Raw genomic sequence first — 17863 nt, forward strand, 5'->3', positions numbered from 1 at the left:
CACTCCTGAGCTCACCGTTCCTGTCTGCCCTCTGGACGCCCCCACCCCTCCCGGCAATTCCCTTCATCCACCCCCTACCGCTCAGGACATCATCAGATTCCTCACCATCGTCCTTCAGAATGTTCATCCTTTTCAGCGCCCCCACACCCTCCAACAGGTATCCCTCGCCGCCCAGTCCATTTTCCACCTGAAAATGTATGCCACCTACTCCAACAACCAGGCCCATTTCACCTTCTTCCGCCTAGACACCCTTGTCTAATTCCCTGTCATTGCGCCACAGCACCGTATCCTTTTCAATAACGTCTTCTCCCTTCCTGCCAACAAGAACCTCTTCCTGCACACCCTTGCCACCCACCACATGGACGCCTTCCTCCTCATGAAACCTTCCTCCAACCCCACCACACCGTCCACACTTCGCCGTACCTCCTTCACTGTTCTGATAATCCCCTCCCGATTGCGCGTGGTGGAGTTGCCATTGGTCACCACCGCCAGATCCCTGTTTGGCTCCAACCTCTCCTTCCCGACCCCACCAAACACCTGGTCCTTAGTCTCTTCTTCCCCGGCCTTACCGTTACCTGCGCCACCATCTACATCCGCCCTAACGTCCCTATTCCCTTCGACTTCCTCTCCCACGTTGACTGGCGACCTCATCCCCATCCCCCAGCACACCAGTCCCGAATCCAACTGCACTCCCGATGTTATCCTTTCCTCTCCTAACTTCGTTGGCCGCATAACGGTGGATGTCCTGGAGCCTATTGGTAGCGACCATCTCCCTGTCCTCCTCACCGTTTCAAACGGTCGTCGCCCCCGCCCCGACCCTCGTCATGACCCTCCCCCAAAGTATGTCCTTGACTATTCCTGTGCCAACTGGAATACCTACCGGGATACCCTCTCCACCCAGGTCGATAGCCACCCCCTCACCTACCGTCACCTCACCTCACCCTCACCTACCCTCATAAACACAGAGGTTTTCCTTCGTGGGAGAATAGAGCTAATGAAAGAGAAATATCACGAGTAGTGTTAGTATCTTCCACCATGTTCTTTATCTTGGTCAGATAATGGTTCGAAGTCGAAGTGCATAGCATACGTTGGTACTTATATTACTATATAATAATATAATAATTTTAAAAACTATAAACGTTGGTGAATACAGGCTCCGAAATTCCGTCAGATATATGGGCACCGCGTGATCGTAACCTCTCGTTGTATAAAGTAATGAGTGCAACAGAATTAAGCTATAAATAGCCGTAAATCTCTTAAAGAACTTTTAAAACGTTACAGATTCATTAAACGAGCAGTACCGTTATAAAATATTAGCAAAAAGTTGCGAAATCATTATAACATTCTCTTAGTCTTCCACTAGCCAAAAACTGTATTCGTGTGCGACGCGGTAGTTAATTGCTGCTTAGCCTGTGCGTCATTCTCTTTAGTGGCACACAGTTCAGTGGCAGAGCAGTTTTGAAGGATGTATACTGTTTACTAGGGTTTTTATTGTAGTTCATATTTTCGTAAAACATTTGAGCGGAATGCCTCTGGACCAGGGTTAGTTACCGTACACCACCTGCCCTTGCTTCTCCAGCTATGCCAGAGTTTGTGTTCCGCTGACATCGGGGTCGACGTCAGGCAACTCTCTAAACCAGCAACGAGCATTTTCTTCGGGCTTCATAAACCGTAGAAAGGCACAGTGTGCACTATGTCCAACTTACTTAAGTGCCATGAGTTTTAAGGTTATTCCCAGCTACTATTTACAAAATAACGGAACAGTTGTCTACCGCATATTGCTGTTCCAAATTTTTTGTTATCTATGCGTCTGTCTCAAATACGACAACAGTAAAGAGCATCTGGTATTTATGGAGAACTCTGTTTTGATCGGAAAATTAGGTATTTATAACGTTCTTCGTGGTATTAGCGCCCGCAAAAGAAGCGTATAGATGATGAAAAATGTTTACTGCGCTTCTCTCTCCGCTATTGACAGAAGCACGGTCCAGTGAGAGCAGCAGCAGCTGGCAGCTGTTACGTGCCTCCCTAGCCCCTCTGCTCGCACAACAAGGCAACCAGGCAACATGTGGATCCGTATAGTCGCATAGCGTGTAGCCTCCCACGTCCAGCGGAGCGTGGGAAGCTCCAGGACCGCACGATACAGATAGGCAATAACGAAAGCGCTGAGTATCGTCGCAGCATCGGCAATGCTTTCAGTTGATCGGTATGGGGTAAGATGTAAAATGTATTGTAAAGTGAGACTGACTGCATGCGAGAGTAGTTGGAATTTGAACAAGGAGTAACATAAGGAAATAGGGAAGACTCTGCGTGGGACATTTATTTCTAGAGACTGGTTTGAAATTATACTTGCCCATGTGCGCAGTGTCAATTGTATTTTGATAGAATATTCTTTGCAATGATGGCATGGCTAAATACGGGTGGTAAGATAATCAATTGCCGCCACTTATTCTGAGCTGCGTCACACAGGACATGAAAAAAGTACGCAGCAAAAGTTATTTGTTAACTTAAAACAGTATCTAGTTTATTTACATAACCAACTATTTGCTGATGATCAAGTACTCATAGCACGAGACGGGTGGGATACAAATTAGAAATATAACCAGTCAGGAATGGAATACAGCAAAATGGAATTGAAGATTAACTATCAGAAAGCAGAATACCTCACTAATGACTCAGATGATTTATACATTGAGGAGAAGGGAAGTAAATTATGAAGGTCAATAGTTTCTGTTATATGCGATCCGTTTTAGAGCTGGAGGGAAAATCAGAGGCAAAAATTAATAATAAAATTAGCACTGGAAGGAAGGTCATTGATATAGTCAACTCAGTCTCATGGAGCAGAAATGTAATAAACCGAACAAAAAGAATCACATATAAATCGATATTAGAAAGCATAGTTATGTATCGAGTGGAGCCTTGGACTACTAATCTGAAACACGTAAAAGAAAACTGCAAGTACTAGAAATGCACTTCTAGAGAAGATCAGCATGAGAAAATAAGGAACTACGAAATGATAAAGAGACTGGAAGTAAGGGAAAGAATGCACGACGTGATGGATAGAAGTAAGTTACAATGGTACGGGCATGTAATAAGAATTGAGGAAGCCAGAATGCCGAAAATTAACCTGGAAAGTAAACCGGAAGGAATAAGAGGACACGATATGACCAACTGGCTCCAAAATGTACAGTTAATAATGAGAAGACTTGGCGCAGAGGAATGAGATACACAAGATAGAAACCTCGAGGGACATCCTGAGGAGATAAATTAAGATATTTACGGGTATTTGTTGTATTGGAGAAAAAACTTTGTATAGAGAAAAATCTCAATAAAAATATTAAAATGAAACAGTATTTGCGACCAGATCTCGAACTTGAACGAGTGTCAATCAGGGCAACGAATTTTACTTTATTTTATTTTCATTCACACGGATTCCCCCATTCGGATCTTCGGGAGGGGGCTACTCAAGAGGATGTCGGTATCAGGACAAAAGAAAACTGGCGTTCAACGGATCGGAGCGTGGAATGTCAGATCCCTTAATCGGGCAGGTAGGTTACAAAATTTAAAACGGGAAATGGATAGGTTAAAGCTAGATATAGTGGGAATTAGTGAAGTTCGGTGGCAGGAGGAACAAGACTTTTGGTCAGGCGAATACGGGGTTATAAATAGAAAGTCAAATAGGGGTAATGCAGGGGTAAGTTTGATAATGAATAAAAAAAATAGGAATACGGGTAAGCCACTACAAAAAGCACAGTGAACGCATTATTGTGGCCAAGATAGACACGAAGCCCAGACCTACTAAAGTAGTACAAGTTTATATAACAACTAGCTCTGCAGATGACGAACAAATTGAAGAAATGTATGATGAAATAAAATAAATCATTCAGATAGTGAAGGGAGACGAAAATTTAATAGTCATGGATGACTGGCATTCGGTTCAATGGTTCAAATGGCTCTGAGCACTATGGGACTCAACATCTTAGGTCATAAGTCCCCTAGAACGTAGAACTACTTAAACCTAACTAACCTAAGGATATCACACACACCCATGCCCGAGGCAGGATTCGAACCTGCGACCGTAGCAACCCCTCGGTTCCGGACTGCAGCGCCAGAACCGCACAGCCACCGCGGCCGGCTCTGGAATTCGGTAGCAGGAAAAGGGAGCGAAGGAAACGTAGTAGGTGAATATGGATTAGGGGTAAGAAATGAAAGAGGAAGTAAGAAACTGCAAAAAGGTGGAAATTTAAGGAAATGGGACCTGGATAAACTGACTAAACCAGAGGTTGTACAGAGTTTCAGGGAGAGCATAAGGGAACAAATGTCAGGAATGGGGGAAAGAAATACAGTAGAAGAAGAATGGGTAGCTTTGAGGGATGAAGTAGTGAAGCCAGCAGAGAATCAAATAGGTAAAAAGACGAGGGCTAGTAGAAATCCTTGGGTAACAGAAGAGATACTGAATTTAATTGATGAAAGGAGAAAGTATAAAAATGCAGTAAATGACGCAGGCAAAAAGGAATACAAACGTCTGAACAATGAAATCGACCGGAAGTGCAAAATGGCTAAGCAGGGATGGATAAATGTAAGGATGTAGAGGCTTATCTCACTAGGGGTAAGATAGACACTGCCTACAGGAAAATTAAACAGACCTTTGGAGAAAAGACAACCACTTGTATGAATATCAAGAGCTCAGATGGAAACCCAGTTCTAAGCAAAGAAGGGAAAGCAGAAAGATGGGAGGAGCATATAGAGGGTCTATACAAGAGCGATATACACTCCTGGAAATTGAAATAAGAACACCGTGAATTCATTGTCCCAGCAAGGGGAAACTTTATTGACACATTCCTGGGGTCAGATACATCACATGATCACACTGACAGAAACACAGGCACATAGACACAGGCAACAGAGCATGCACAATGTCGGCACTAGTACAGTGTATATCCACCTTTCGCAGCAATGCAGGCTGCTATTCTCCCATGGAGACGATCGTAGAGATGCTGGATGTAGTCCTGTGGAACGGCTTGCCATGCCATTTCCACCTGGCGCCTCAGTTGGACCAGCGTTCGTGCTGGACGTGCAGACCGCGTGAGACGACGCTTCATCCAGTCCCAAACATGTTCAATGGGGGACAGATCCGGAGATCTTGCTGGCCAGGGTAGTTGACATACACCTTCTAGAGCACGTTGGGTGGCACGGGATACATGCGGACGTGCATTGTCCTGTTGGAACAGCAAGTTCCCTTGCCGGTCTAGGAATGGTAGAACGATGGGTTCGATGACGGTTTGGATGTACCGTGCACTATTCAGTGTCCCCTCGACGATCACCAGAGGTGTACGGCCAGTGTAGGAGATCGCTCCCCACACCATGATGCCGGGTGTTGGCCCTATGTGCCTCGGTCGTATGCAGTCCTGATTGTGGCGCTCACCTGCACGGCGCCAAACACGCATACGACCATCATTGGCACCAAGACAGAAGCGACTCTCATCGCTGAAGACGACATGTCTCCATTCGTCCCTCCATTCACGCCTGTCGCGACACCACTGGAGGTGGGCTGCACGATGTTGGGGCGTGAGCGGAAGACGGCCTAACGGTATGCGGCACCGTAGCCCAGCTTCATGGAGACGGTTGCGAATGGTCCTCGCTGATACCCCAGGAGCAACAGTGTCCCTAATTTGCTGGTAAGTGGCGGTGCGGTCCCCTACGGCACTGCGTAGGATCCTACGGTCTTGGCGTGCATCCGTGCGTCGCTGCGGTCCGGTCCCAGGTCGACGGGCACGTGCACCTTCCGCCGACCACTGGCGACAACATCGATGTACTGTGGAGACCTCACGCCCCACGAGTTGAGCAATTCGGTGGTACGTCCACCCGGCCTCCCGCATGCCCACTATACGCCCTCGCTCAAAGTCCGTCAACTGCACATACGGTTCACGTCCACGCTGTCGCGGCATGCTACCAGTGTTAAAGACTGCGATGGAGCTCCGTATGCCACGGAAAACTGGCTGACACTGACGGCGGCGGTGCACAAATGCTGCGCAGCTAGCGCCATTCGACGGCCAACACCGCGGTTCCTGGTGTGTCCGCTGTGCCGTGCGTGTGATCATTGCTTGTACAGCCCTCTCGCAGTGTCCGGAGCAAGTATGGTGGGTCTGACACACCGGTGTCAATGTGTTCTTTTTTCCATTTCCAGGAGTGTACTTGAGGACAATATTATGGAAATGGAAGAGGATGTAGATTAAGATGAAATGGAAGATATGATACTGCGTGAAGAGTTTGACAGAGCACTGAAAGACCTGAGTCGAAACAAGGCCCTGGGGGTAGACAACATTCCATTAGAACTACTGACGGCCTTGGGAGAGCCAGCCTGACAAAACTCTACCATCTGGAGAGCAAGATGAATGAGACAGACGAAATACCCTCAGACTTCAAGAAGAATATAATAATTCCAATCCCAAAGAAATCAGGTGTTGACAGATATGAAAATTACCGAACGATCAGTTTAATAAGACACGGCTGCAAAATACTAAAGCGTATTCTTTACAGACGAATGGAAAAACTAGTAGAAGCCAACTTTGTGGAAGATCAGTTTGGATTCAGTAGAAATATTGGAACACGTGAGGCAATACTGACCCTACGACTTATTTTAGAAGCTAGATTAACGAAAGGCAAACCTACGTTTCTAGAATTTGTAGACAGAGAAAGCTTTTGACAGCGTTGACTGGAATACTCTCTTTCAAATTCTGAAAGTGGCAGGGGTAAAGTATAGGGCACGAAAGGCTATTTACAATTTGAACAGAAACCAACTGGCAGTTATAAGAGTTGAGGGGCATGAAAGGGAAGCAGTGGTTTTGAAGGGAGTGAGACAGGTTTGTAGCCTCTCCCCGATATTATCAATCTGTATATTCAGCAAGCATAGAAGGAAACAAAAGGTAAATTCGGAGTAGTTATTATAATCCAAGGAGAACAAATAAAAACTTTCAGGTTCGCCGAAGACATTGTAATTCTGTCAGAGACAGCAAAGGACTTGGAAGAGCAGTTGACGGAATGGATAGTGTCTTGTAAGGAGAATATAAGATGATCATCAACAAAAGCAAATCGAGGATAATGGAATGTAGTCGAAATAAGTTGGGTGGTGCTGATGGTATTAGATTAGGAAATGAGACACTTAAAGTAGTAAAGTAGTTTTCCATTTTGGGGACCAAAGTAACTGATGATGGTCGAAGTAGAGAGGATATAAAATGTAGACTGGCAGTGGGAAGGAAAGCGTTTCTGAAGAAGAGAAATTTGTTAACATCGAGTATAGATTTATCAGGAAGTCGTTTCTGAAAGTATTTCTATGGAGTGTAGCCTTGTATGGAAGTGAAACATGGACCATTAATAGTTTAGACAAGAAGAGAATAGAAGTTTACGAAATGTGGTGCTACAGAAGAATGCTGAAGATTAGACGGGTAGATCACATAATTAATGAGGTGTTGAATAGGATTGGGGAGAAGAGAAGTATGTGGCACAACGTGACATGTTCTTAGGCATCAAGGTATCACCAATTTAGTATTGGAGGGCAGCGTGGAGGGTAAAAATCGTAGAGGGAGACCAAGAGATGAATACACCAAGCAGATTTAAAAGCATTTACGTTGCAGTAGGTACTGGGAGATGAAGAAGCTTGCACAGGATAGGGTAGCATGGAGAGCTGCATCAAACCAGTCTCAGGACTGAAGACCACAACAATAACGGATTCATAGCTTCAACTAGGCACTGGCTCTTCGCCAAAATTACCAAAATCCATTACGAATAAAACCAGAAGTCTCTGGACTGTAGTCCCCATTCCTTACAGAAACCTGTTTATAGTCTCCCCGTCACTACGCAAACAGTAATCACATCAACTAAGTGGCCATGGGATAAGCAGGACTAGATGTAGAAGATGGTATGAAGAACGAAGGAACTACTTTTAGTAACACATTCACAGGATATTAAACAAGTGGCCCAAGTTGGATGAATATTTCAGTTAACACTAACTGAAAGGAAACTTGTGGCACATTGTATGTCCCATGGAGCCATTACTCCAAATTGCTTGTGATTCTCCAACAGCACGAGATACTACATAAATGGATCGTTCTCCACTGACGGAGCGATCACGGTTATGCCTTAATGATGAGGCTCGTACATTCATGATCTACACACAGATGGGTTCTGACTACACTGAAACTTTTCAACAAGCTATTTAGCGAACCATATATCTAGAGGTTGTGCTGTGGATCATATTTTGGAAATGATCGGGCTGTCCAATTGAGACCAAAATCTCTGCTAAACAAAATATCAGACTGCTACGCGAGAGAGCAAGACCAAGTGTTTCCACAGCCTTCTCGATGCTGGGCTTCACATTCCACGCCGAACTGTTGCACTTCAAACGTCGATATGAGCATCTCCTACTCAGTGTACACAATGTATCTAATGATTTCTATTGTTTTATTGTATTACTGTACTTTGAGTAGAATCACACTGCAAGGTGAGATGGTAAGGTAGTGTGTGTGACACGTTTCGTTTGTATCACAACTTGAATTTCTCTTAGCAGACATTTATGTAAACAATGATGAGAGTGAAATGTATATTGTATTATTATCTTGTTACTCAATCATTGCAATTGAACTGATAATAATGTCTGTTTCCTGTACTGATGAAAAATGCTTTTTTAATGTTACTAGAGACAATTCTCAGATTTTTCGTTTCCTACAGGTATGTCACTGATAGAACGCGGGATATAGTTTCGATTTTGTACGTGGATACACGCGGAGATGATTATAATCACATAAGAAGTGAAACATTGACACTCAAAATATTCTGCTATTGACGAATGGAAATAAAAACCAAGAACTCCATGGAGTCTTCTGTAAACCACCAAACAAATGTTTGGTTACTTAGCTGACGAGCCGCACCCTTCTGTGCCGGCCGGTGTGTCCGTGCGGTTGTAGGCGCTACAGTCTGGAACCGCGTGACCGCTACGGTCGTAGGTTCGAATCCTGCCTCGGGCATGGATGTGTGTGATATCCTTACGTTAGTTAGGTTTAAGTAGTTCTGAGGTCTAGGGGACTGATGGCCTCCGATGTTAAGTCCCATAGTGCTCAGAGCCATTTGAACCACACCCTTCTGGATGGAGGCAACTATTGTATCTCTGCCTGCAACCCGTATAAAATTGACGTCATGTGATGATACGCTACAGAGAACGTTGGGTGGCTTGCGGAGTATAAATATAGATGTAGATTATCTTGAACTTCGCACTATGAACACCTCTGACAACTTGTGTCCAAATAGTTTCGCTACCAGACTCAGTAGATACTTGTTTCGAATTAACGGTGATGTCACATGACGTTGTTAATGGTAATGTTTCGTTATATGGGGGTAGTTCATCCTTTAAAGATAGTTACGGGACCAAAGTTTTGCAGTAAGTACCCTTCATAAACTTTGTCACCGGAATACGGCAGCGAGCAAATAACCTGAAGAAGAAGCATCCTTGGGCGTTCCCCATATACAAACGTAACGTGCTGTGAAATTGAATTTGTCAGAGCAACTTCTTCGTTGCTCGTCTTAATTGCGGCTTACAAGATTTTACGTAGAAAATTACCTCCGTAGAATTTGTATACAGCATTCCAAGTGTTCTGGTGAGCACATATTGCATAGAACTCCTTGCTGGAATCGTAAGTCGTAAATGTAATGCATGGCCGGCCACGGTGGCCTTGCGGTTCTAGGCGCTTCATTCCGGAACCGCGCTGCTGCTACGGTCGCAGGTTCGAATCCTGCCTCGGGCATGGATGTGTGTGATGTTCTTAGGTTAGATAGGTTTAAGTTGTTCTAAGTTCTAGGGGACTGATGACCTCCGATGTTAAGTCCCATAGTGATCAGAGCCATCTGTAATGCATGGGTAGACGCTGAGTAGATGTTGACGACTTCCATGTCGAAAATCATGTTTGATTGTCCCTGCAGAGGAAAGCTGTTAATTTGATAATTGTTACTTAGGTATGGACAATACAGGTAACTTATTGAGACAGTCCAAATCTATTTTCTTGGCCTGTGCGCCGTAATAATATTTTATCAGCCACACTATCGACTGAAAACTGAGTGCACTAGGCAGTACTGGTAATTATTGTAAATAATTACAGCTGGAAAAAAGTCGAACTTAAATAAGTTGTATGACCTAAAGTGTATATGAATGCGAAATGACCAGCTTTAGCGCAGTGAAAAATTGGTGAAACACGATCTTATACCTCTTCAGACGTCGATATTTAGAGCAAGTAACACTTTCAACAAGAACTGAATAGCTCTTTGTTTGGAACAAATTGCAGTTGGGCTCCATTTAGCCAAGACTTTTCTAGAGAGCGTAATACTATGTGGAAGGGAACCGTGGACGATAGGAGAAGTAGACAAGAAAAGGATTGAATCTTTAGTTATAGTACTGCTAAAAAATGGTAAGAATATCATAACTGAGCAGAGGTACCAGCTAAGACGTTGGTCTATTAATAGATTTGTAGAGCATTTAGGCATTTAAGTTATGTTGACGGAAATGGAAATCCTATATATCACACAATATCGAGATGTTCATCACACAACGATTACGGTACTGGCCTGCGTCAAGGTGTCGCTCTGCGATTTTGTCATACGATGATAATCGATCTGATATCGATGAGGGAAGCTTTCATCACGGAAGACGCACGCGTGCACACACACACGCACACACACACACACACACACACACACACACACACACACACACACACACACACACACACACACATTTGCAGCAGAAACGCATGCGCTTCTTGAGCCAACTGGGCACACAACGCATGTGCCGGCGGGGTCTTAAAATGTGCGCTCAGTGCATTTTCTTTAGTATCCGCCTGAAGATGGCCAGAAAAATCTGCTCCGAAATATCGCGTCAGCGTGTTTCTGCATACACCGGCGAGCATTCAGTTTCTCTTCAACAAGTACAAAAGTCAGTCCCGTTGACTTATTGAATATCTCCTCACGCCATGATTCCAGGTCGTCTATGAACACCTGGACAGCGATCTGAACGCCACAAAGAGGAGCGAGACTCGATGCTGGACATCACAGAACTGCCCTCCGTGTCGCTGTTGACTCTCGTTCTACATCATGAAAGACCCTGTAGTCAGTGGTGTGGTGTCAGGGGGAAATAACCGACGCTAATTCGAGATATCGACGCAGTTTCCAGTAATCCGTGTGTCCAGGGGTTCTTGTTGATACTCTTCCTGCAATCTCTTTTGATATTTCAGCTGTTGGCTTTTCGTCAGGGCGCTACGACCCCTTCGTGGTGTGGTCATTCCAGGAAGACCAGTGGCTGTTCATCTTGTCTGTTGTTCATCTTATTACGGCTCTTTCTGCAGTCACCGCACTGCTGACAATTGGCTGTAGGGTCTGTCTGTGTGATGTGTCGCATCTTAGTTAGTTGCGCAGAGCTCCTTTTAAAACGTCAACCGAACTAGAGGGAAAATACTCTTGGAAGTCCCTGAGGACACATTAATCGAATTGAGTAGATTGCCAAGCGCTACAGATCTGTTACAGTAATAGGAAGTTTCTTGATTTTAATCACTTCTTTGTAGAATCTGAATGAAATTTATTTCATGAACCTTTTCTCCTCATAGGATGAGGTGACTTACACTTGGCTTGATTGTTACATTCCCGCGCCCGGGTTCCCGGGTTCGATTCCTGGCGGGGTCAGGGATATTCTCTGCCTCGTGATGACTGGATGTTGTGTGATGTCCTTAGGTTAGTTAGGTTTAAGTAGTTCTAAGTTCTAGGGGACTGATGACCATAATTGTTAAGTCCCATAGTGCTCAGAGCCATTTGAACCTTTTTTTTTAATTGTTACGTAATTCTGGAGTCGAAACGAAGGCGGTTCGGCAAACGGTTTGTTTGCGGATGTATGTTTACTGAGAAGTTTTTGCTTCTAGTATCGTGTGCTTTAAACTATTATTACGATACATCCTGCATAAAGTGGTATTTAAAGAAGGTGTACTGCTGATCTCCGTTTTCCGTCATGGTGTCAACCACCCGCACGTAAAACCCAATTTTCTTCTCACAAGAAAGAGAGTCGTGCTAGTTTGTGTCTCATTAATAGCCGAAGAACATTTATTTGACACTTTTTTATTTTACTTCTTGATAAAAGATTATTTGTGTAGGTCCAAAATAAGTGACACACTGTATAAGAAACTAAAAGTCCCTGCCTGTAATATTAATTTCTCCTCTTTATCGCCTTTTCCTCTCTGTTTCGTTTCACTCGTCTCTTTATCGATGTAACACAGTTTCTTCTGTAGTCTTGGATTGTTATATCTATCTGTAATATGTTCTACGCATTTTCACTGTGCTGACATATCGTATTACGGAAGCATGGAGGGGGGTGTATCTCAGAAACTGCTTCCATGTAACGTCGAAGCAGAACTTTTCTTTTAATAACGTTCAAAAGTGGTTTGGTTTCGTACAGAGATCTATAAGTATTCATCTGTTCCGTAAGTACTCATTCTATACTTCACTTCTATGTGCACTTTGGCAGGTATTTAAGTGGGTGATTAAACACAGATAATTCGTGGAATAACCTAAATAATTGAAGCAATTAACTTCTCCCGTCACTCCAATCATTAGAAAATTTCTTATCTTGAAATCCTTTCCGTGAAAGCTTCAGTTCCTGATTTTTCTTCAGATATTTTCAGTAACCTTTGTTAAAAAAGTAGTTCCTCCATCTTTAGTAGGTCATTTTCCATTTTCGACAAGTTTTTTATGACTAGCATACTATACCCTTTAGTAGGTAAAACGCAATATTTGTTTCGTAACGATATTGGCATTTTCCAGCAATGAGCTGAAGGGTCTACCAAATTTTGTAAAGTATCACTGTAACGTGACGCTCTTGTATGGACCTGTTGTTTCTAATGACAGGCCATCCCAAGCATTTTTTTTAGAGAGGCATTTCTTTGTTTCGGTTCATTGAAATGCGTTGGATTTTTAGTCATTCTCGTTTTCATTAAAAACGCTACGCTGTTTGTTTCAGCTGTACTCTTTCGTCGCCATCATATGAGTCTGAAGTGCTAGATTTATTTTTTCAACTTTTATACCTGAAAAATCTTGGTGATTGTTAAGAAGATTTTTCTACTTCTCCTTCTTCTAAAAAGCTTTCCGTTATCAGTTTTGGTCTATACCTGAAAGTACATCAAGTAGCTGATATGGGTGCTTTCTGTGGTGCGACTATTGTGGGCCTACCACAGTGATTCCTACAGTTTTGTCATTAATGTTCTTTTGTTTACCTTGGTTTTGAAAATGATATGACCTCCTATTACGTGTTAAATAAATGTGGCAATGTAAACTTAAGAACAAAGTATCTGTAACTTCATATAGGGGGAACGAGCGAAGCCTTTAAAAATAATTTAAACTAACAAACGAGGCATGTAATACAAGCAGTGAATTACGTATTTGGTAGTTGTGAATATTGTATGATTTTCGTGGCAGTATAGGAGAAGCTGCCAGTGGTCAAAATAGACTCGAAAAGTAACATCACTGTATTTTAGTCAGGAAATGGAGTCATAAGCGTTAGTGCTTCTCAGTGCACATCACTGAATGTGGATACAGTAGACTACTCAGGCGAAGTATATAAGCGCGAAGTGGTCGTCGTGTACCGAACAAGACTAAACCTAAGACCAAAGCAGTGCGGAAGTGGCGAAACTGGCAGTGGTCTTGAAATTTATCGGCTGGAAAATTCATCGCTCCCGGAATGCGAAATCCTGGCTGAGAAATGCCGCCCCGCATAGTGAGAAAGGCAGTTTCCTAATTAAGAACAGGCAAGGCGACGCAGCTGGCAGAGCACTTAGGCCCAGCCAGGCGGCGGCTATTTTCCAGCGTGTGGGAGTGGGGGTGGAGGTGGGGGTGGATACTTGAGGGCTGTGCTGGCACCATCTGCGGCGCCACCGGTGTCTTTCTGACCCGCCCACGTCTGCACTCGCCGCAGGGCGGAAAAGATTCTGGCACTGAAAAAAAGTCACTTTCATTAGGTATGCTCGTGGAAAGCGAAATCCAAGAGCAACGCTACGTGTTTACATATGATGAAGAGAAAAACTGAAATCAAAGTTAGAAAAAGGGCCTTCACTTAGCTAGAAAGATAGTCAAGATGAAAGATGCATTTTATACCCATAAGGCAGAAATTTGGTAAGACCATTCTTTGTGAAAGTAATTTTGTCCTTATTTTATGTAGCTCATGTTCTATTTGTCCCATTACGAAAATAGTTAAGGGTTAGGGTTAGTTACTGAAATGTTTACCATGGGATTGTCGATCGACCGCCATGTCGTCCTCCATCATGTGTAAGCGGTATGGAGGGGCATGGGGTCAGCACGTCGCTCTATTGGCAGCTGCTCCTCATTCGAATTGCTTCTCTGTTGACTTCACAGGGTTATGTGGACTTAGATGCGGTCCTTCCAAGAAAGTAAAATTCCTGTTAACAGCGGGAATTGAACCGAGGTTCTCTGCATGAGCTTCAGGTGCTCTGAGCACCCCGCTAGGTAAGCAGAAGCAGAAAATTAGACTGTTTTAATCAAAATGTGGCACGCCCCCTACAGTTACCAGAGGAGAAGACGAGGAATGCTGCTACACTTGCAGGTGGCAGAATAAATGGTCAGATCCAAACCTTACATGAGACCTTTACAAATCGCAATGAGATGGTGAAGATGACACCTAACGCAAATCGACAGTTAAGAGAAGATTTGCATATCAATATGTAATGCGAAGAGGGATGACAGTCAATCGACAGTAATTAACACACCATTCCTATACAATGCATGTCTTTGAGCGGAAGGTAGATCAGGGAGCGCCAGTTGAGTCGCTTTTAGTTTTGAAAAGCCAGCTCCACAATGGTGTAGCAAAACCGTGCTGCGGGAGTTACGCCAGCGACCACTTAAAGGGGTTGCAGGAAAGAGGACAGCGACCCCGGGCCAGGTGACTCAAGCTGGAGGGCCGCCTGTAGCGAGGGCATCGGTACAAGGGGAGAGAAGAAGCTTCAGAAAACTGCGCTTCGAAATTCAAATGGGATACAAACAAAAGCAAATGACGCATTTTCGTCCACCGAGTGTGACTCACGGAAAGGTCAGCAAACTTTAGGCGTCTAGAACGGGAACAAAACGTGCGATTGGCGGGAAGTCACTAGGAAGGAGAAAACTACTGAAGTTTCGATGCAGTTTGATAGAAGGGACTTTGCGATTGGTAGAGGGTGTTTCTACAAAATGAGAGGAAGCCGTGATGTGAAAAAGGAGCCCAAGTGGAGGGAGGCAGTTCTGCCACGAGTAGGACAAGAGAGAAATTTTGTGTCAGGACTCTTCTCTGAACTGGCGTCAAGTGAGAACGGAGCACTTAGCGCTCAGTACGACGCAGAGAAGGAATTGGCGTGGACACTGCGTTCACTGTGGCTGCACTCCAGCTAAAAATAGCTGTACCAACGTTTAGCTCCAACTGTGGAGAAACGAATCATCCAAATTAGTTAACTGTTTTTGCAAGAACTGAGAGGGCGCTATAATATGCACACTGCTCCAACCATGCGCGTGTATATCACCACATAATAAGACTAGGGCTGAGTACATGCTTTCTCGCATAACGAGAAACACAGAGAAAGTTTCTGCTGGAAAGTTCAGCAAAGACCAGATTAGTTTTGCAGGAATTTCAGTGGGAGAGAGTGGCCTTGCAAACAGCAGCATGTCACAGCTTAAGGTAAATACTGCATCCAGAGGTGCAAACTTTGTTGGGTCACCAGCTTGCATCCACTGTAAACTCGAGCAGCCTTGGGTAATCTTGCGCTCAGATTTGTCACATGACTAACCATCCACTGTCGACTTGATTGTTATCCTAAATACCAGAATCGGACGATTTTCGTAGTACTGACCAATATCACAACGTATCTGTAGGAGCGATTTTGTAAAACAACGTCCAATTAAACTTTCATACTATTTTGCTTAGGATTAATGTAAAGAAACTTCCAATTAAACTTTCATAATATTGTGCTTAAGATTAATGATATTTCGGAGAGTTAATATTTAACATTGTTGTGTGTAGACTTAGTTCACTTTTTGATGTTGGCAAGATGCGTTATCCATCGCGCTGTTTTTATCTTGGCGAGTTGAAAACTTTGTAGAGAGCCGTAATTTTGTGAGAAATATTGCGACAGTAAACTTGTCATTTCACCTCACACAGTTGTTCTCAATTCAAGAATAAGCAAGCGAGAAACAAAACCCCCGCAACCTTACACACTGAATTGCGAATAGTGGGCTCTTTTTCACTATTTGCGTTTACCAGTTTGAAATTAGTTAAAAAGGCATCTGTTTTATAAACCGTCTCTCTTCTAAGCTTCAACCATATTGTCAGCTTGACTGTTTTTGTTGCTTTGACGAACATTGTTAGTCGTGCTACAGGACATGGTTAAAAAGCCATTGAGAAGACGCCGTGGACAAATGGATGAAAAACACCAAGAAGTAAAATCACATGCAGTGTTTTACAGATGATACTGCCGTTTCATTAGGTCCTACGAAGAGCGCTGTATTTTATCGGATTCCGTGCCAGAGTGTGGAGGGACGTTCCTGGACGTACTGGAAGTTATTGTATTGTACTTCTGTAATACATAAGCGATGTATTCTCTTTACGACTTCGGGAGTGAATATTGTATTACTACTTTCAAAATACTAAATAATGTTGGGCAGTTAACAAATTAACACTTTACAGTTTAGTTATTTCCATGTATTTTAAAACTATTCAAAACAAGAACGAACAAAATGCCTTTTTGTAGACATAATTAGGCACTGCAGTTGTTACTGTGACATTACTTTCTATTACTTTTTATTTTATTATAAAACTCCTCGTAAAACAACTAACAGACGTACAGTCACTGCCACAAGAAGGTACCACTGAAAATACAACGTTTCTGCACCAGGTCCTCAATTATTTGATAGGTGTATTCAAATGTCTGTTTCCCCTACACCTTTTCCCTCTACACGTCTCTGCAGAACCATGGAAGTTATCCCCTGATGTCTTGACTTACTGTCAACGTTTTACTCACGTTCTTCTCTGCGAAGAACCTCCTCATTTCTTACCTTACCTGTCCACCAGATTTTCTAAATTCCTGTGCAACACAACATCTCAGACACTTCTATTCTCTTCTTTTATGATTTTCCCACAGTCCCTGATTCACTTCCATACAGTTTTGTGCTGCATAAGTCCATTTTCAGCTATTTCATCCTCATATTACATCAGATGTTTGCTACTAATACAATTGTTTTGGCCAGGGATGTCCTCTTCCCCTGTAATAATGTGGTTTTTATGTCTTTCTTGCTTCATCTGGAATGTGCTATTTTGATTCAGAGGCAGCACGATTTCTTAACGTCGTCTATATCGTTGTCACCAATTTTGATAATAACTTTATCGCTTGTCTTATTTATGCTACTCTTCATTACTTTCATTTAACTTCGGTCTACTTTCAGTTAACTATCTGTGCTCAGCAGAGTCTTCATTTCGTTCAGTTTCTTCTGTAACTGTTCCTCGTTTTCACTAAGGACATTAGTGACATCAGTGAATTCTGTCATTGCTATCGTTTCACCCTGAATTTCAACCAAATTACTGAGCATTGCTTCCATCATGTATAGATTGAACAACAGGGGTGAAAACTGCATCCCTGACTTCATTTAATCCATGTACTTCATTGTTTGTCTTCCATTCTTACTTATTTCCTTCTGGAGTTTGTACGTACTGTATATTACCCGCCTCTCCCTATAGGTCAAAGCTATTTTACTGATAATTTTGATCATGTTCCACCATTTTATACTGCCGAACGCTCTTTCTACGTCA

Source organism: Schistocerca gregaria, chromosome 7 (genome assembly GCF_023897955.1).
Source record: "Schistocerca gregaria isolate iqSchGreg1 chromosome 7, iqSchGreg1.2, whole genome shotgun sequence".
Classification (NCBI taxonomy): Eukaryota; Metazoa; Arthropoda; class Insecta; order Orthoptera; family Acrididae; genus Schistocerca; species Schistocerca gregaria.